We start from the raw sequence: 22,023 nt of genomic DNA, 5'->3' as shown, positions 1-22,023 counted from the left end.
GTAAATGGGATAATGAGGGAATAACACACACCTGGCCATGCAACAGCTGAGCAGCCAATTGTCCCATTACTTTTGGTCCCTTAAAAAGCCTTAAAAAGTGGGAGGCACATATACAAACTGTTGTAATTCCTACACCGTTCACCTGATTTGGATGTAAATACCCTCAAATTAAAGCTGAAAGTCTGCAGTTAAAGCACATCTTGTTTGTTTCATTTCAAATCCATTGTGGTGGTGTATAGAGCCGAAAAGATTAGAATTGTGTCAATGTCCCAATATTTATGGACCTGACTGTATGAATCATTCATAAGGCCATCACCCATAATGTATACAAGAAAGAAGGAAGACAGCATGCTATTATTGGGCCCCTAGAACCTTTTTACAAAATTATGTACAGGTACTTTATTTTGCGCTTAAAGGCCACCTTGCCGCAGTAAATGTACATGGGGACAGTCCTTAAAGCGGTGTCCCGGCCACATACACATTTTTTACCTAAAAATATCCCCCTAATCCTAAACTATCCAAAATTACCCTAACACTAACCCCACATTACAGGTCATTACAGTTATAGAATAAAGATAAATTCTTACCTTTAAAATGGATTGCAGAGCGCGGCCATCTCCGGTGTGGGCATCTGAAGCCGTGGTGTCCCCCGCTGTGTCCTTCTTCCGGGTTCCTGGCTACCCAGAATGCCGATCGCAATCTCGCATATGCAATCAGAGTAGCCATTGCATCCTAGGATTGATGATGCTCAAAGGCGCAATGCTAAGGAGGAAGTGGCGTCGGGGGCCGAGGCCGCACAAGGAGGAAGAGGAAGGAAGGTAAGTTCATTTTCATTAAAAGCAAGGTAAGTGAAAAAAAAAAATATTACCTATCCAATTCTTTTTCAGGTTTGTTTACTTCACCTGATGCTGCAAAGTCTTTTTTTTCGGGTGGAACTCCGCTTTAACCGGTTGCCGACCGCCGCACGACTATATACGGCGGCAGTCAGCCCCGGCCAGGTAAAGTGACGTATATATACGTCACTAGCCTGTCACTTGCTTGTGAGCCAATAGCGGGCCAGTGCGCGCCCACGGAGGCGTGCTCTCGCCCCGGCTCGTTGCCTAGCAAGTCCGTGCGTGTGACTGGCGGACCCGATGTCCGCCGGTCACTCGCGATCATCCGCTATGAAGGGAGAAAGGCAGGCGGCTGATGTAAACAAGCCGCCTGTCATTCTCCCCTGTGTAGGAATAGTGATCATACGGTTCTACTATGTAGGACTGTTGATCACTGTTCCTGCACCAGTAGCCATGTCCAATCACAGTTAGAAGCACGCCCCTAGGGACACACTTAACCCCTCCTTCCCCAATAAAGTTAACCCCTTCCCTGCCAGTGTCATTTTGCAGTAACAGTGCATATGTATAGCACTGATTACTGTAGTTATGTCACTGGTAACCCCAAAAGTGTCAAAAATGTCAGTCAAGGGTCCGATCTGTCCGCCGCAATGTCGCAGTACCGCAAAAAAAATCGCAGATCGCCACCATTACGCGTTAAAAAAAAAAACAACAAAAATGACAAAAATCTTTCCCTTAGTTAGTAAACACAATAACTTTTGCGCAAACCAATCAAAATACGCTTTTTGCGATTTTTTTTACCAAACATAGGTAGCATAAAACGAATTGGCCAAAAATGTTAAAAAATTTTGATTTTTACATTTTTTTTGGGGAATTTCATATAAAAAATGTGAAAAATATTGTTATTTTTGCAAAATTGACGCTCTTTTTTTGTTTATAGCGCAAAAAGTAAAAATCGCACAGGTGATCAAATACCACCAAAAGAAAGCTCTGTTTGTGGGAAAAAAATGACGTCAAATTCGTTTAGGTACAGCGTCACACGACCGCGCAATTGTCCGTTAAATTCACGCAGTGCCGAATCGCAAAAAAAAGCCCTGGTCAGGAAGGGGGTAAAATAGAAGACAATGCAAGCCGCTCTGAAGTCACCCCCAATTAGTGCAGAAACCTTTTTCTAAACTGGAAAGATTTGAGTTGCTCCAATTGAGGACACAAGGCCATTCGTTTAGAGGAGAAGAGATTTAACCTCAGGCTATGCAGGGGGTTCTTTACAGTAAGGGCTATAAGACTGTGGAATTCTCTGCCACAAATGGTGGTAACTGCGGGAAGTATGGCTACTTTTAAGAGACTCTCAGACGTTCATCTCAAGGATCAGAACATTCAGGGGTATGAGTGATGATTACGGCCACACACACCTACACAGGTTGAACTGGATGGACTATTGTCTTTATTCAACCTCACCTACTATGTAACTATGTAGCTCCGATTAGAACGGTTCTTTTACACTTAATGAGCGTGACTTGTCAGGTGACTAAGTCACTTGAGAAGTCGCCCCAATGTGAAACGAGCCTAAGTCGCTGATCACCACCAATACTAGTATAAAAAAATTCTAGTATATATCCCATAGTTTATAGGCACTGTAGCTTTCACACAAACCAATTACATAGTTACATAGTTTGTGAGGCTGAAAAAAGACAACAGTCCATCCAGTTCAACCTATAGAAACATAGAAAAATAGAATGTGTCGGCAGATAAGAACCATTTGGCCCATCTAGTCTGCCCAATATATCTGAATCCTATGAATAGTCCCTGGCCCTATCTTATATGAAGGATAGCCTTATGCCTATCCCATGCATGCTTAAACTCCTTCACTGTATTTGCAGCTACCACTTCTGCAGGAAGGTTATTCCATGCATCCACTACTCTCTCAGTAAAGTAATACTTCCTCATATTACTTTTAAACCTTTGCCCCTCTAATTTAAAAATGATGTGTGTGTGTGTTTGCTGCTAACTGTACATTGTATACCCCTGTATGTTGTACATTGTATACCCCTGTATGTTGTACATTGTATACCCCTGTATGTTGTACATTGTATACCCCTGTATGTTGTACATTGTATACCCCTGTATGTTGTACATTGTATACCCCTGTATGTTGTACATTGTATACCCCTGTATGTTGTACATTGTATACCCCTGTATGTTGTACATTGTATACCCCTGTATGTTGTACATTGTATACCCCCTGTATGTTGTGGTCTTTAAGGTGCCCATCTAATAGTTTTTTGAAACTATCAATGCTCCCCGCTGATACCACTGCTTGCGGAAGAGAATTCCACATCCTTACTGCTCTGACAGTAAAGAACCCCTTACGTATTTTAAGGTTAAACCGTTTTTCCTCTAGTTTTAGTGAGTGGCCACGTGTCTTAATGTATTTTTCTTTCTTATACACTTTTTTTTTTTTTTTTACCAAAGACATGTAGCAGAATAAATTTTTGCCTAAATATATGATGACTTTTTTATTTTTTATTAGATGTTTTATAGCAGAAAGTAAAAAGTATTATTTTTTTTTCATATGATAAAAAAACTTAAAAACCCAGTGGTGTGCAAATACCACCAAAAGAAAGATTTATTGTGTGAAAAAAGTTATATAAATTTATTTTGGGTACAGTGTTGCATGACTGCACAATTACCAGTTAAAGTAGCGCATTTCTATATAGCGAAAAATGGATTGGTCATGAATGGGTAATTACTAGCAAAAAAATAAATAAATAAATAAAAATTACATAAATCTTTCCCCTAGTTTGTAGATGCGATAACTTTTGCACAAACCAATCAAAATATGCTTATTGCGATTTTTTTTTTTTACCAAAAATATGTAGCAGAACTCAAATTGGCCTGAAAGGATGAAAAAATTTAGATCTTTACTTTTTCTTTTTTTTTTTTTTTTTGGGGGGGGGGGGGGGTAATGTTATGTAGCAAAATGTAAAAAATATTGTTTTTTTTTTTTAAAAAATGTCACCTTTTTTGTTTATAGCACAAAATTAAAAAATCGCAGAGGTGATCAAATACCACCAAAAAAAAGCTCTATTTGTGGGAAAAAAAGGACATCAATTTTATGTGGGTACAGCATCGCACGCCCGCGCAATTGTCCGTTAAAATAATGCAGTGCCGATACGCAAAAAATGGCCTGGTCATTAAGGGGGCAAATCCTTCCGGTCCAGAACTGATTAAAGCGGAGTTCCGGTCTCAAAAACCATTTTGGGCCATCCGCTTGCTGACAATCACCTAAAAAAAAAATGGATAGTCACGATTTTTTTTGGTCACTTACCTTGTTATTGAAGAAAATATACTCACCTTTCTTCCACTTCCTCCCTCTTCGGCCGCGGCCCGCGCCGTCACTTCCGGCTTGCATTGACTCCTGGGAGCTGAACGTCATCGCTCCCAGGAATCAATGCACCTGCACCGGCCCCGATTGTCACTTCCGGTGCAGACGCGTTATTCCCTGCTGAACAGCTTCTGGGAATGCCCAGAAGGTGTGCAGGGATGACGCACCTACCCCGGAACTGACGAGTGGGGCCGGTGCAGGGCATTCTGGGACTGAAGAGGACACCGAAGAGGACGCTCCGGCCCACACCTGAGATGGCAGCGCTGGAGAAGACATTTTCAAGGTAAGTATTTCTTCTAAAAGGTAAGTGAAACAGTTCAGAGGCTATCCATTATGAAATGCACTATCCCTGGCTGTCCCGGGGGTATTTTTATCTAAAAAACCTTTCCGAGGACGGAACTCCGCTTTAACTAACCTTCGGGCTTAAAATGTTGGAAAAAAAAACCCTGCTCTGACAGTGAAAGGGTTAAGCCCCGTCTATTGCCGGTGTGTTATGCAATACAACCTCTCAAAAAAAAGAAAAGTATCAACTTTTTCCTTCAAGAGGTGTCATTGTTTCTTCTTCCCAACTGGGAGCTGAAAGAATGTCTCCAATTTTTTTTTTTTTCAGGTTCTTCTTTCGGAAACTCTTCAGCCCCTCTTTACGTAGCCGGTTCCTGGGAAAAGTACTTTTCCAGCAGACTTGCGGGTTACAGATAATCATCTGATTTTCCCTTTTTGTTCCTTTTTTTTTCTTTTCTGAACGCCTCTGAGATAAGTCCAGCATACACGTGTCAGGCGTAGGAGATACAAAATGGAGAAAATTACAGGAAAAGTGAAAAGCAATGAGCTGGAGGCGGGCCAGGGAATGTCGGGTGGGGTCAGACTTGTGGGTAAGAAACAAAATTCCTCCTATCTCTTTTCTTAAACAATCCCGGCAGTAAGTAGACTAAATATGTTCCTGTAGCGCTGGAACACCCAAGTTCACGGCCATGGAAGCCCCAACAGTACAGAGCTATTATTTTTGCCATTGGAATAATGATCTTTATTAACGGCTGGCCACCAGCCAAACCCCTGGCATCCGAGATCAAAACTTTCAACAGTCTTTTTCAGGATTCTATTTTTTTTTTTTCCACTTTGAGTCTCCCTTTGAATTTTTTTTTTTTTATGTTTGTTTTTATTTTACTTTTTTTTTCAGATACATTTTTTTTATTTTTTTGTAAGCTTGTTATTTTCCCTTTGCGTTCTTTTTTCCTCAATCTTTTTTCCTTCATGCACTTTGATTTTAGTGTTCATTTAAAAGGCCTTTTTTTTTTTCCTGTATGGTTTTTGTTTTTTTTGACTTGGTACTTTTATGTTGTTAAAGTCAGGTCAACATTGAAATGGAAATTCAGGCAGAAACATTTAGGTCGAGACACAAACCACATGCCCATCTTCTGATCCCAGGTGAAGAAAAGGGTTTAACTGAAAATACATTTTTTTTTTCTATTATTTAATTGTATTATTATTATTTTGATATAAACACACACACATATATATATCTATATATATATATCTATATATATCTCTATATCTCTCTCTCTCTCTCTCTCTCTCTCTCTCTCTATATATATATATATATATATATATATATATATATATATATATATATATACAGTATATATATATATATATATATATATATATGTATATATATATATATTTTTTTATACACTAGTTCTGTAACAATGGCTTCACCAGGTGAAAACAGAGGGGAAAATGCCTAAAACAGAAAACAAATGCAGCTACCTCATCTAATGATTAGTAACCAGCAATATATATAATTTTCCAACAGTACAGAGCTATTATTTTTGCCATTGGAATAATGATCTTTATTAACGGCTGGCCACCAGCCAAACCCCTGGCATCCGAGATCAAAACTTTCAACAGTCTTTTTCAGGATTCTATTTTTTTTTTTCCACTTTGTGTCTCCCTTTGAATTTCTTTTTATTTTTTTATGTTTGTTTTTATTTAACTTTTTTTTTTGTTTCATTTTTTTTAAATTTTTTTGTAAGCTTGTTATTTTCCCTTTGCGTTCTTTTTTCCTTCATGCATGTTGATTTTAGCGTTCATTTAAAAGGCCTTTTTTTTTCCTGTAGGGTTTTTGTTTTTTTTGACTTGGTAATTTTATGTTGTTAAAGTCAGGTCAACGTTGAAATGGAAATTTAGGCAGAAACATTTAGGTCGAAAAACAAACCACATGCCCATCTTCTGATCCCAGGTGAAAAAAAGGGTTTAACTGAAAATAAAGTTTTTTTATTTTTTGTTTTCTATTATTTTATTTTATTATTATTATTATTATTTATTTATTTCAGGTACTTATATAGCGCTATCAATTTACGCAGCACTTTACATATACATTGCACATTCACATCAGTCCCTGCCCTCAAGGAGCTTACAATCTAAGGTCCCTAACTCACATTCATACATAGTAGGGCCAATTTTATACAGGATCCAATTAACCTACCAGCATGTCTATTATATATATATATTTATATATATATATATATATATATATATATATATATATATATATTTATTTTATACATTAGTTCCGTAACAATGGCTTCACCAGGTGAAAACGGAGGGAAAAAAGCCTAAAACAGAAAACAAATGCAGCTACCACATCTAATGATTAGTAAGCAGCAATATATATATAATTTCCCAACAGTACGGAGCTCTTATTTTTGCCATTGGAACACTTGGCCACTTTCAACAGTCTTTTTCAGGATTCTATTTTTTTTTTTTTTTCACTTTGTGCTTCCCTTTGAATTTTTTTTTTTTTTTTTTAATGTTTGTTTTTATTTTACTTTTTTTCAGTTTCATTTGTAAGCTTGCTATTTTTCCTTAGCGTTCTTTTTCCTCAATCTTTTCTCCTTCATGCATGTTGATTTTAGTGTTCATTTAAAAGGCCTTTTTTACTGTAGAGTTTTTTTTTTTTTTTTTTTACTTTGTACTTTTATGTTGTTAAAGTCAGGTCAACATTGAAATCGAAATTTCGGCAGAAACATTTAGGTGGAAACACAAACCAGGTGCCCATCTTCTGATCCCGGGTGAATAAAAGGGTTTAACTGAAAATGAATTTTTTTTATTTTTATTTTATTTTTATTATTATTATTTATATATATATATATATATATATATATATATATATATTATACACTAGTTCTGTAACAATGGCTTCACCAGGTGAAAACAGAGGGAAAATAACGTTTTTTCTTTTGTCTATTATTTTATTTTATTATTATTATTATTATTATTTTGATATATATATATATATATATATTATACACTCGTTCTGTAACAATGGCTTCACCAGGTGAAAACAGAGGGGAAAAAGCCTAAAACAGAAAACAAATGCAGCTACCTCATCTAATGATTAGTAACCAGCAATATATATAATTTCCCAACAGTACGGAGCTATTATTTTTGCCATTGGAATAATGATCTTCTGATCCCGGGTGAATAAAAGGGTTTAACTGAAAATGAATTTTTTTTATTTTTATTTTATTATCAACAATGTAACAATGGCTTCACCAGGTGAAAACAGAGGGGAAAAAAAGCATAAAAAAAAGAAAACGAATGCAGCTACCACATCTATTGATTGGTAAGCTACAATATATTATTTCCCAAAAGCGCAGAACTATTATTTTTTCCATTAGAATAATGATCTTTATTAACAACTGGCCACCAGCCAAACCCCTGGCATTCGGGATCAACACTTTCAACAGTTTTTTTCAGGTTTTTTTTTTTTTTTTTACTTTGTGCTTTGCTTTGAATTTTATTTATTTATTTATTTTTTTGTGTGTTATTGTTTGTTTTCATTTTCCCTTTTCTCTGTTTCATTTATTATTATTTTTTATTGTTTATTATTTATTTATTTCTTTTTCTTTTACACTAGTTCTGTAAATATGGCTTCACCAGGTGAAAACAGAGGAGGAAAAAGCCTAAAAAAGAAAATGAATGCAGCCACACATCTATTGATTTGGTAATCTGCAATATATAATATCCCAACAGTGCAGAGGTATTATTTTTGCCACTGGAATAACTATCTTTAATAATGGCTGGCCACCGGCCAAACCTCTGCATTCAAGATCAAAACTTTCAACAGTCTTTTTCAGGATTATATATATATATATATATATACAGTGGGTACGGAAAGTATTCAGACCCCCTTAAATTTTTCACTCTTTGTTATATTGCAGCCATTTGCTAAAATCATTTAAGTCCATTCTTCTTCCTCGTGAATGTACACATAGCACCCCATACTGACAGAAAAACACAGAATTGTTGACATTGTTGCAGATTTATTAAAAAAGAAAAACTGAAATATCACATGGTCCTAAGTATTCAGACCCTTTGCTGTGACACTCATATATTTAACTCAGGTGCTTTCCATTTCTTCTGATCATCCTTGAGATGGTTCTACACCTTCATTTGAGTCCAGCTGTGTTTGATTATACTGATTGGACTTGATTAGGAAAGCCACACACCTGTCTATATAAGACCTTCCAGATCACAATGCATGTCAGAGCAAATGAGAATCATGAGGTCAAAGGAACTGCCTGAAGAGCTCAGAGACAGAATTGTGGCAAGGCACAGATCTGGCCAAGGTTACAAAAAGATTTCTGCTGCACTTAAGGTTCCTGAGAGCACAGTGGCCTCCATAATCCTCAAATGGAAGACGTTTGGGACGACCGGAACCCTTCCTAGAGCTGGCCGTCCGGCCAAACTGAGCTATCGGGGGAGAAGAGCCTTGGTGAGAGAGGTAAAGAAGAACCCAAAGATCACTGTGGCTGAGCTCCAGAGATGCAGTCAGGAGATGGGAGAAAGTTGTAGAAAGTCAACCATCACTTCAGCCCTCCACCAGTCGGGGCTTTATGGCAGAGTGGCCCGACGGAAGCCTCTCCTCAGTGTAAGACACATGAAAGCCCGCATGGAGTTTGCTAAAAAACACCTGAAGGACTCCAAGATGGTGAGAAATAAGATTCTCTGGTCTGATGAGACCAAAATAGAACTTTTTGGCCTTAATTCTAAGCGGTATGTGTGGAGAAAACCAGGCACTGCTCATCACCTGTCCAATACAGTCCCAACAGTGAAGCATGGTGGTGGCAGCATCATGCTGTGGGGGTGTTTTTCAGCTGCAGGGACAGGACGACTGGTTGCAATGGAGGGAAAGATGAATGCGGCCAAGTACAGGGATATCCTGGACAAAAACCTTCTCCAGAGTGCTCTGGACCTCAGACTGGGCCGAAGGTTTACCTTCCAACAAGACAATGACCCTAAGCACACAGCTAAAATAACGAAGGAGTGGCTTCACAACAACTCCGTGACTGTTCTTGAATGGCCCAGCCAGAGTCCTGACTTAAACCCAATTGAGCATCTCTGGAGAGACCTAAAAATGGCTGTCCACCAACGTTTACCATCCAACCTGACAGAACTGGAGAGGATCTGCAAGGAGGAATGGCAGAGGATCCCCAAATCCAGGTGTGAAAGACTTGTTGCATCTTTCCCAAAAAGACTCCTGGCTGTATTAGATCAAAAGGGGGCTTCTACTAAATACTGAGCAAAGGGTCTGAATACTTAGGACCATGTGATATTTCAGTTTTTCTTTTTTAATAAATCTGCAACAATGTCAACAATTCTGTGTTTTTCTGTCAGTATGGGGTGCTATGTGTACATTCACAAGGAAGAAGAATGAACCTAAATGATTTTAGCAAATGGCTGCAATATAACAAAGAGTGAAAAATTTAAGGGGGTCTGAATACTTTCCGTACCCACTGTATATATGAAGGAAAAAAAGATTGAGCAAAAAAGGACACAAAGGAAAAAACCAAGCTTACAATAAAAAAAAATGAAACAAAAAAAGAAATAAAATTAAAACAAACATTAACAAAAAAAAAAAAGAAAGATCCAAAACAAAGCACAAAGTAAAAAAAAAAAAAAAAAAAAAAGAGAATATATATATATATATATATCATTATTTTTATTTTTACTCTGTGCTTTGCTTTGAATTTTTGTTTTTTGTTAATGCTTGTTTTAATTTTACTTTTTGTTTTTGGTTTCATTTTTTTTTTTTGTAAGCTTGTTATTTTCCCTTTGCGTTCTTTTTTGCTCAATCTTTTTTTCCTTCATGTGTGTTGATTTTAGTGTTCATTTAAAAGGACATTTTTTTTCCTGTAAGGTTTTTTTTTTATTTTTTTTACTTGGTTGTTAAAGTCAGGTCAACACTGAAATGGAAACAAAATGTTCTGTAATGTGTATATTCTGGGAACACCATATCTATATTTATGTGTGTTTTAGGATGTTTTTGTGTTGTAATGTTTTTGTTTTTTCTAAAGCAAAAATTAATAAAAAGATCTAAAACATAAAAATTGAAATTTAAGCGGAAACATTTAGGTGGAAAAGCAAACCACGTGCCCATGTCCTGATCAAGCTTTCCTAGCTAGGAAAAAAAAAAGTGTTTAACTGAAAATAACTTTATTTTATTTTATTTTTTCCTATACTAGCTTTGCAACAATGGAAATGTGACCATGGAGTTTGTAACCTTAATTGGGAGGTCATATGGATTGGATTTTCTGTACATTCTTCCCTTGTTGAAGCTCTGAGAATGTATTTACGTTTCACAACTGAGCCAACTTATGGGGAGACATGCTGGGTTCACTGCAACCCTTGCTAAAAAATGGATGGGGGGGGGGGGGGGTTATAAAAGTCCCCAGTGTTGTATGTCAACTTATGGAGATGAGGCTCTTAGTTGGCGGTCCTCATTTTCTGTGTATTGTGTGTGCGTCACTCATGGTCATAGTTGAGGGAGCAAAAATGGCGCATTGGTAATCTTTGTAAAAAATCAATTATTAAAATCGATGATCTGCAGCACTACCTCCCTTTGTAGCCACTGGATTTTTGGTTTCTCCCTCACATGCACAGCCAGGCAACTGAAATTTTCCGGCATTTACTCAAAAACCAGTAGTCAAAAACCAGTCCAGGGTGCTGTTATTTTTTTGGGGGTTTATTCGGGGACGAACTTGGATAAGGATGGGAAGGTGAATGCCCAGAACTTTAGCTTGAATGCAACTTGAGGACTTGAAAGTGTCTCTGTCTACCAACCAGTGGCGGCTGGTGCTTAATTTACTTGAGGGGGCGGCCCACAGCCCCCCCAGCCAGCCAACCACATAACCCCCCCATCGATCGATCGCCTGTCAGGCCCCCCGCCAGCCCCTGCACTTACCCCATGCAGGTGGCGTCTTCACCCCTGCGTCTCCTCCGGAGTCCTGGAGGTCGTTTCTCCTCCCGGCCAATCAGGAGTTAGGACTCGCGGCCAATAGGGTCTTAGGACTCCCGACCAATCGGGACTCAGGACCCGCTTCCTGATTGGCCGTGAGCAGAAACAGGGAGACTTTAGTGAATATTAATTCACTAATGTCACACAACTGGGTGGGCTTGGGGCGCAGTGCTCTGCGCCCAAGCCCACACTTTTTGGGGCCAATTAGAGCCTCCGGCTCTAAGCATGTGCTTCAAAAAAAAGACCCATTGGAATCCATGCGTCCGGCGCCCTGCATGTATATTAGGGCCCGGATGCATGGATTAGGGGGGCAGCACCCCTGGGCCCTGTATGGACGGGCCACCACTGCTACCAACAATCCCACGGCTGTCCTCCCGTTGGAAAACAGATCATCTCAACTGGTAAACAAATGTCATTAATTAGTGAATACAGGTGCTCTATCTCCATGGAAAATGCCAAGGCTCCTGGCTGCTCCTTAGATTCCCCAAGCAAGAGGTGTTGGGTAGCTGTACTGGCTTTGATGGCTGTAAGCTGTCCCTTGGTAGAAAGCTAGCTTGTCATTACACCTGGTTGCATGGACGTACGCATGGGGGGGCAAGGGGGGACAAGTGCCCCCCCCCCCGAGGCAAGTGTCCCCCCCCCCCCCCCCGGAATCTCAACTTCCCCTCTAAAGTGGTTGTTAAGCCACTTTATACCACCTGTCCAATACAGTCCCAACAGTGAAGCATGGTGGTGGCAACATCATGCTGTGGGGGTGTTTTTCAGCTGCAGGGACAGGACGACTGGTTGCAATCGAGGGAAAGATGAATGCGGCCAAGTACAGGGATATCCTGGACAAAAACCTTCTCCAGAGTGCTCTGGACCTCAGACTGGGAAGAAGGTTTACCTTCCAACAAGACAATGACCCTAAGCACACAGCTAAAATAACGAAGGAGTGGCTTCACAACAACTCCGTGACTGTTCTTGAATGGCCCAGCCAGAGCCCTGACTTAAACCCAATTGAGCATCTCTGGATGCTCAATGTATACCATCCTGTCTGGTCTGTTTAATAATCCTTTGTGCCCCTGTGTCTGTGTCTTAAAAAAAATAAGCCGTTCTTTACCAGTTTTCAGAGCGCCTATCGCCGCTCACGTGACCCGCCAGCTCTCTCCTCTCCCTGTCTGAAAGCTGCCTGCAGCGGGCGGGGCCGAGGATTCCCCTCTGACGTTAGTAAGGGGGAGGGGAGGAGGAGATGCCGAGAGAAGGAGAGAGGCAGCAGGTCACGTGAGCGGCAATCAGCACTCTGAAAACTGGAAATGAGTGGCTTATTTTTCCACTTTAAAAATAAATACTCACAAGTCGCGGCTTGCACGGTGACTGACATCAGCAGCCGTGCGGACCACTGTCCTCAGCCCCAGGCCCCGGTGCTATCATTCCAGGAGAGGGCACGGAAATTGAGGAGATTTGTAGCCCCGTCCACAGAGGCACAGCACGTGATGTCACAGCACGCACTGATGTCACATGCATGCATGCGCCGCCTGCACAAACCTAAAACAGAGAGGGTCAGCTTTGCTTTTGCAACAGGTTTCTCAAACCTTTGAATGCCTGCGCTTTATGTGATAATGACTAAGCCCCTCCCCTTCATGACATTGTTGAAAGGGGGCGGGGCATGGCTGACCTTAAAATCATGCCCCCCCTAGAAAAAGTTCTGCGGATGCCCATGCCTGGTTGCTTCTCTAGGCTCAGGGGTGTATTGGTAGAAGCTTCTCACTCAGAATCCTGAGGCACATGTGACTGCTGGACAGGCCTCCTGCTGGACAGGTCCCAATGGCTCCTAGGATGGCTTCAGCTAAGCCTAGCTGAGCCCGAAACAGTGTGCTCCCACTCTTTTCTTCCTCCTTCTGCCCAGGGGAAGAACCCCCAAGCTTAGGTGTCCCCTCCAGGCAACTGGACCCTGGACTTCTCCTACAACATGGCCAGGCTCCAGAATATTTATGGGCTATATCTCCACCTTCTGGGCTGTCCTCACCCAGGGATTAGAGGAGACTCCCTAAATAGTCAGGCCTCCTCTCTGCCCTTCCACCCAAGGCTGCATTTACACCTGAGCGCAGCGTCTCTGAATGGTGGCGCATTTTTATGCATGTTTTGCGTGTTTTTATATGGTACAGCGTTATTGATTTGTGGTGTTTTTTTTATGAGCCGATCGAGAAAACTATCATCTGTTGCATCATTTGTTGTTTGGTTTTTCAACTTTTTTTATATTTTCCATCAGCTTTTATTTCTTCTTTTATTATTATTCATTCATTATTCCTTTTTTTTTTTTTTTTTTGTTAGGGTAAGTGGTTAGAGTTAAGGTTAGGGTTAGGATTAGAAATTGGGGTAAGGTTTAGGATTAGAGATTATAGTTATTATTATTATTTTTTTGTTAGGGTGTAACTACTACTAATAAATGTAAAATAAATACATAAATAAATGAAAAGAATCAGAAATAAATAAATACAATAAATAAATAGTATTTAATAATTAATAAATAATTAACCCCGAACCTTAACTCTAACCCTTAAAAAAATAATAGTAATAAAATAATAATAAATAACTAAACACCATTACCCTAAATAAATGTATTATTATTATTAACAACAATAAAAATAAACTAGTATTGTTATTTATACTTCTAATAATAATAATAATAATTTTTTTTTTGTTCGGGTTTGGGTGTTTATTATTATTATTATTTAAAAAAAACACACACTTAAGGCCCATTTCACACTTGTGAGACCCAAAAGTTGTACGATTTTGCCACAATTTTGACAGGTTGAAGCAATGCCTGTGTAATCTTGAGATCTAGGGATTATTATTTTATATAATAATAATACTAATACTAATAATAATAATCATTTATTTTATATTATAATAAATTATCAATTATTATTATTCATTTATTTTATATATTTTTTTAAGGTTAAGGGTTATTATTATTTATTTATGTAATATTACATTTAATTAAGGTATTTTATTATTTATTTTGATATTCATTTATGATGATTTTTAGTTATTTGTTTATTTATTTTACATGTATTTATTCATGCAATTTGATAAATTTTTATGGGAATCTGCCCAATTTGAGCTACAAAATAAGCTCCAGAACCTTTTTGAGCTTCAGGCATTTGGCTTCAGGCAACTTGGAGTGGAGAAGCGAACCATCTCCCTAGAGAATAATTAATTTTTGGAGCATTTTGGAGCTTCAAGCTACAAAGCGCTGAGTTATGAATTGGACCTTAGTTCTAGAATTCTCCAGCAGTTCTAGAAGCCAGGGGGGAGGCAACAGAGACTCAGCCCTTGGAGCTTTGTCAGATAATTCTAAAGAAATTAACCCTGGCTCTTCTGCCTACGGAGAGGGAGCCCGACTAAATTGCCCTACACTGTACACAGAGGGTGCTACAGATCTGTCCTTTGAAAACATGTATTTGATCTTTTGTTACTTTATTGCTTATAGATATGTAGCACCCTGCTAGATAGGTGCTAGGTTAGGTAAATTAGGTTCTGGATCACTGTATTCTGGGGAGCTTCAGCATTTGATTGTTCTGGTCTGTTCTGTGATTCAGTGGCTGCAGGATTGACTGCTTCCCCGTTTGTCTTGAAATCTAATGGAAGATAGTGGGCAGGGAGAGTCTAATAAGCAGCTGAATATTTCTGCAGCCCTGGCCAATCCCTGGAGAGAGGTGCCCAGATGGTGGCTGGCAGTGTGTATGAATACTCAGAATCCGAGAGCAGCGATGTCTTTCTTTTTCCCCTGAGGTGGAGATCACCACCTGGGGGGGCTGTTTGCCCTCTAGTCAATTCTGCTATGCGCCGCCTAGAGGCTTCAGTTGGGTCATGTGTATGCCTCAAGGCCTCAGTTGGGTCATGTGTCTGTCTCGAGACCTCAGTTGAGTCAGGTGTCTGCCTCACAGCCTCAACTGGGTCATATGTCTGCCTCGAGGCCTCAGTTACCTCATGCGTCTGCTTTGAGGCCTCAGTTTGGTCATGCGTCTGTCTTAAGGCCTCGGTTTGGTCATGCGTCTGCCTCGAGGCCTCAGTTGGGTCATGTCTCTCCCTTGAGGCCTCAGTTAGCTCATGCATCTGCCTCGAGGCCTCAGTTGGCTCATACATCTGCCTTGAGGCCTCAATTGGCTCATACATCTGCCTCGAGACCTCAGTTGGGTCTTGTGTCTGCCTTGAGGCCTCAGTTGGGGTATGCGTCTGCCTTGAGGCCTCAGTTTAGTCATGTGTCTGCCTTGAGGCCTTAGTTGGGTCATGAGTCTGCCTCAAGGCCTCAGTTGGCTCACGCATCTGCCTCAAGGCCTCAGTTGGCTCACACATCTGCCTTGCGTCCTCAGTTTGGTCATGCATCTGCCTCAAGGACTCAGTTGGCTTATGCTTCTACCTTGAGGCCTCAGTTGGCTCATGTATCTGCCTCGAGGCCTCAGTTGGGTCATGCATCTGTGTCGAGGCTTCAGGTGGGCTAGCTGAAGGCCTACTTTACTGAGAGTTTTCTGAAGATGACTGAGGGGCTTTTGTCTTAGTATCTAAGGATATTAGTGAGTACAGAATGGTGTGAGAGATCCTAGAGAAGGTGTGCTGTTGCCATCCTTCTTACAGTATCCACATTCTGCCTGCACTATAGCCGAAAAGATGGCTACAGCGTGGTCTTACTTTGCCGGGAGGGCGTACATGAATGTTCTCCTGTGATCGAACTGCCAACGCATCCCTTGCGGCATGCTTTGTGATCGCTGAGTCCTTAGGACTCCGCTGATTACAGATCAGTGTAAACGGCCAATCACAGCAGCCCTTTACCATGTGATCAGCTGTATCCAATGATCATGGATGATCATGGATGTACACACAAAACCAGTTATCAGCTTTTCTTTCCTCTCATTGACAACATGATAACCGGTTTGTGTTAAAGAGGTTGTAAACTCCGCTAAAATTTTTATTTTTTTTTACACCCTGAAAGATGAACACATAATGAGCTAGTATGCATCGCATACTAGCTCATTATGAAATACTTACCTTAGAACGAGCCCCCGTCGTGCCGTCCGCTCACCTCTATGACGGGCGACATGCCCAGTCACCCGTCTTCCGGGATCGCGGCATCCGGCCATCTGATTGGCCGGAGCCGCGGTGACGTCACTCCCGCGCACGCGCGCGGGAGCCGACAGTCACAGGACGGGTCTCTGAAGAAACGGCACCAGCGGCCGTTCCTTCAGAGCGCATGCGCCAGTGACGTCACTGGCTGCATGTAAGGTAAATATCTCCTAAACGGTACATGTTTAGGAGATATTTACAGTACCTATAGGTAAGCCTTATCATAGGCTTACCTATAGGTAAAAGTGTCAGAGGAGGGTTTACTTCCTCTTTAAAGAGACATCTACACTGAAAATAATCAGAGCACTGCTTATCAGTGTCCTGATTATCAGGGCAGTGCCAACCAGTGCTACCAATTAGTGCCTACCAGTGCTGCCAATCAGTGCCCATCAGTGCCTCCTCATCAGTTTCACCTACCAGTGATGCCTACCAGTGCCCATCAGTTCTGCCTATTGGTGCCATCTTTCAGTGCCCTTTAGTGCCACCTATCAGAGCCCATCAGTGCCACCTATTAGTTCAGCCTCATCAGTGCCTCCTCATCAGTGCCCACCAGTGCTGCCTCATAAGTGCCCATCAGTGCCACCTATCTGTGGCTATAAGTGCCCATCAGTGCAGCCTCATCAGCGCACATCAGTAAAAAATTACCTGTTGGCAAATTTTTATAAAAAACTATGATTTTTTTTTCCAAAATATTCTGCCTCTTTTGGCTTATTTAGCAAAAAATAAAAAACCATTGGTGATTAAATACCACCAAAAGAAAGCTCTATTTGTGTAAAAAAAAATTATAAAAATGTCATATAGGTACAGTGTAGCATGACCGCGCAATTGTCATTCAAAGTGTGACAGCGCTGAAAGCTGGAAATTGGCCTTTGGCAGGAAGGGGATGAATGTGCCCAGTAGGCAAGTGGTTAAGCTAGAGTTAATGAGTTTAAAGGAGATATTGTGTCCCGGGTCTGAAGAGCTCAGTCTGTTTAATTTCATAGTGAAAGGACTTTGCTCGGGTTTCTAAGAGGAAGATTGGTCTCCCCAGATTATTACTATTGGTCCATACTTGTGAAAGGACTTGCCTCACAGTTTTGAAGGAGAAAGGTTAGTGTCCTCAAATTGCTTCTAGAGGTTACTGGAGGATTCTTCAACTACCCTTTACCTATCCAAGTTCAAGTTTTCATTACCTGTTCCCACCGGCCTTATGCATATATGTGCCTCTGGGCAGGTGGGCTTTAACGTCAAGAGGCCACATATATGTGGCCCAAGCATAAATAATACTGTGCTAAGAGTGCGCGCTCCCAGCACAGTTACCAGTGGGAACCAGAAAGCGCCCGATGCCTATTTGTGATCAGAGTGGTCACACCACTGGAATGCCCGCCTCCAGCTCCCAACATTTAAAACTCTTTAAGGCATGGGAGGTTGTCGGCAGTGTGCGGTTAAGACATCAAAAAGCATTCCCTTGGAGTGGTTAATGAGTCTGAAGGGTGATCGGAATTGTGTGCCTGGCTATTACTGGGAAAAGATTCCCAGGAATCAGTTTAACCCTAAACTGCGTAAAGGGTTCTTTGGCATCAGAGCGGTAAGGATGTGGAATTCTCTTCCGCAAGCAGTGGTCTCAGCAGAAAGCATTGATAGCTTAAAAAAACTATTAGATGGGCACCTTAATGACCACAACATAAAGGGGTATACAATGTATTATTGACAGCACACACACTCATCTTAGGTTGAACTGGATAGACTGGTGTCTTTTTTTCATCCTCACTAATTATGTAACTATGGGAATCTACACAGCGGCTTCTTCAGTAGATTCAAATCTTTAAGGTCCTGAAAAGAAAACGTGGTAGGCAGGTGGATGGGGGCAGCCTCAAAGGGTGAAGGTATTGATCCATTGGGTCAACTCTGCCAGGAAGTGATACAGCGGTGATCGGTCCTATGATCGCTCAATCACCTTCCCTTATCCATTCAGAGTAAATAGAGGGGGTCACATGATATATGCTCACTTTAGAGGGAGCCCCAACACTAGGCTGTCCTCTGCTGTGGGCTGCAGACGCCATCTTGGGGGAGCCTGTGTCATAAATTAAAGCAGAATTTCTGCAAAATATAGTGGCTATCTTGGGATAAATATATTTTTCTAGTGATCTCAGGACCCTGAAGAGAGGCATTTTAGGTAGGATAAGGTGCTCCTTTTGTACAGGGGCAATTAGGTTTTTGTTACTGTCTCACACCTACAGTCCAAACAAGTGGAATGTAGGTCGGGCGCATGGATTAGGAGGACGGCACTACTGGTTGCCACTGTTAGCTCCATGTTTGTGCACCAATTGTAATCTCTTCAGTTCGCTGTGGTTTAGCACAACTATTGGTAATTTCTCAGACCATTGCACAAACATTAGGTACTTTTGGGCACAGCGCACTTTGCATGTGCTTCTATGAACCCCATCCCCTCCTCCACTCAGAGGCGGGGGAGGCTTGCAGTTTACCATAGTTTACCATAGTTTGCCTTGGGCACAGTTTTTTTTTTTTTTATACTTCATTTTCATCTCAAAACATTTCATCTCTTAACAAATATATATATATATATATATATATATATATATATATATATATATATATATACACATTATAAACATACACATTACCTCCCCTTTCCCGTTATCTCCTATTTCCCTCCCCCTCCCACACCCTAGTTGAGCCGACTGTTCTTCTACCTCGTCCCACTCCCCCGTCTCTCCACTTCCTCTTCCATCCATATCTCTATACATCCAACCGTTTTATTAAATTCTGACCAATCTCCCCATATCCTAGCAAATCTCTCTGCCTGGTCTTCTTCCCTACGACATAAAAATTCAATTTCATGTATATATTCAATCCTTTTAAACCAATCACTAATCGTGGGTTTTTCTATTTTTGGCTATTTTTTTGGTATCACTCCCTTTGCTGCGTTTATTAGATGTGGAACTGCTGGTCATATTTATATTATGGAATAAACAGACCCATGGATAATCTGGTATTTCCATTGCTGTTATTACCTTTATATATTGCTGTACCTCCTGCCAATACTCTCGTATCTTCGTACATTCCCATAAAAGATGTGTCATAGTACCCTTTTGGTTACATCCCCTCCAACATAGAGATGATTTGTCTGGTTGGTACAGTATTTCAAAAAAGTGAGTACACCCCTCACATTTTTGTAAATATTTTATTCTATCTTTTCATGTGACAACACTGAAGAAATGACACTTTGCTGCAATGTAAAGTAGTGAGTGTACAGCTTGTATAACAGTGTAAATTTACTGTCCCCTCAAAATAACTCAACACACAGCCATTAATAAATGAGTCACCCCCCCCGGGGTCATGTGACTTGTTAGTGTTATAAGGTCGCAGGTGTGTTAAATTTGGTGTTATCGCTCTCACTCTCTCATACTGGTTACTGGAATTTCAACATGGCACCTCATGGCAAAGAACTTTCTGAGGATCTAAAAAAAAAAAAATGTTGCTTAAAGATGGTCTAGGCCAGTGATGGCGAACCTTGGCACCCCAGATGTTTTGGAACTACATTTCCCATGATGCTCAACTACACTGTAGAGTGGATAAGCATTATGGGAAATGTAGTTCCAAAACATCTGGGGTGCCAAGGTTCGCCATCACTGGTCTAGGCTATAAGAAGATTGCCTAGACCCTGAAACTGAGATGCGGCACAGCGGCCAAGACCATACAGCAGGTTAACCGGACAGGTTCCACTCAGAACAGGCCTCACCGTGGTTGACCAAAGGAGTTGAGTGCACGTGCTCAGCGTAATATCCAGAGGTTGCTGCGGAGGTTGAGGGGGTGGGGGGGGGGGTCAGCTTGTCAGTGTTCAGACCATACGGCACACACTGCATCAAATTGGTCTGCATGGCTGTCATCCCAGAAGGAAGCCTCTTCTAAAGATGATGCACAAGAAAGCCCGCAAACAGTTTGCTGAAGACAAGCAGACTAAGGACATGGATTACTGGAACCATCTCCTGTGGTCTGATGAGACCAAGATAAACTTATTTGGTTCAGATGGTGTCAAGCGTGTGTGGCGGCAACCAGGTGAGGAGTACAAAGACAAGTGTGTCTTTTCTACAGTCAAGCATGGTGGTGGGAGTGTCATGGTCTGGGGCTGCATGAGTGCCGGTATTCCGTGAAAATTCCCTACCCTCGTCACTTCCGGTGCACCTACGTCATGGAACAGCCGAGCAGCTTACCACTGCACATGCTCACAGCTCCGGAGGGTAGGAAATTGTCACGGGGTAGGGTTTTTTAACGTTACACCGCATCAGCTTTTTCCACGGGTACATTAAATCATCTCCGCTGATGAAAATATAAATCACGGAGCCGAGATCTCCCTGATTTATATTTTCATACACCCGCTGCTTTTACATTTAGTAGCCGAGATCAGGGAAGTCACTGGGGTTGGAGCGGTGATGATTTAATGTTGCAGCGGAGATGATTTAATGTACCCGCGGAAACAGCTGATGCGGTGTAACGTTACAAAATACTACCCCGTGAAAATTCCCTACCCTCCGGAGCTGTGAGCATGCGCACTGGTAAGCTGCTCGGCTGTTCCATGACGTAGGTGAACAGGAAGTGACGAGGGTAGGGAATTTTCATGAGGTAGGGTTTTTTAACGCTAGACCGGCACTGGGGAGCTACAGTTCATTGACGGAACCATAAATGCCAACATGTATTGTGACATTCTGAAGCAGAGCATTATCCCCTCCCTTCAGGGACTGGGCCTTAGGGCAGTATTCCAACATGACAATGACCCAAAACACACCTTTAAGGCGACCACTGCCTTGCTAAAAAAGATGAGGGTAAAGGTGATGGACTGGCCAAACATCCACCAGCTCTGTGATGTCGTCATGGAGGAATGGAAGAGGACTCCAGTGGCAACCTGTGAAGCTCTGGTGAACTCCATGCCCAAGAGGGTTAAGGCAGTGCTGGAAAATAATGGTGGCCACACAAAATATTAACACCTTGGGCCCAATTTGGACATTTTCACTTAGGGGAGTAACTTACTTTTATTGCCAGCGGTTTAGACATTAATGGCTGTGTGTTGAGTTATTTTGAGGGGACAGCAAATTTACACTGTTATACAAGCTGTACACTCACTACTTTACATTGTAGCAAAGTGTCATTTCTTCAGTGTTGTCATATGAAAAGATAGAATAAAATATTTACAATAATGTGAGGGGTGTACTCACTTTTGTGAGATACTGTATATTTGTGCCTTATCTGGTGTAATATACCATCTTGCCAAACATTTATAATTGAATGAATAAAGAAAACAAGAGGAGGGAGGGGGCGAAGGGGGGACTTTATAGAGGGGTACCGTCATGAGACCAATATGCATAATTAGACATAGAATATATATATATATATTATATTTTTTA

The sequence above is a fragment of the Pelophylax lessonae genome, assembly GCF_965119305.1.
Source record: "Pelophylax lessonae genome assembly, chromosome: 5".
Taxonomy (NCBI): Eukaryota; Metazoa; Chordata; class Amphibia; order Anura; family Ranidae; genus Pelophylax; species Pelophylax lessonae.
The sequence above is the reverse complement of the archived record's forward strand: the minus strand, read 5'-3'. Positions refer to the sequence as shown.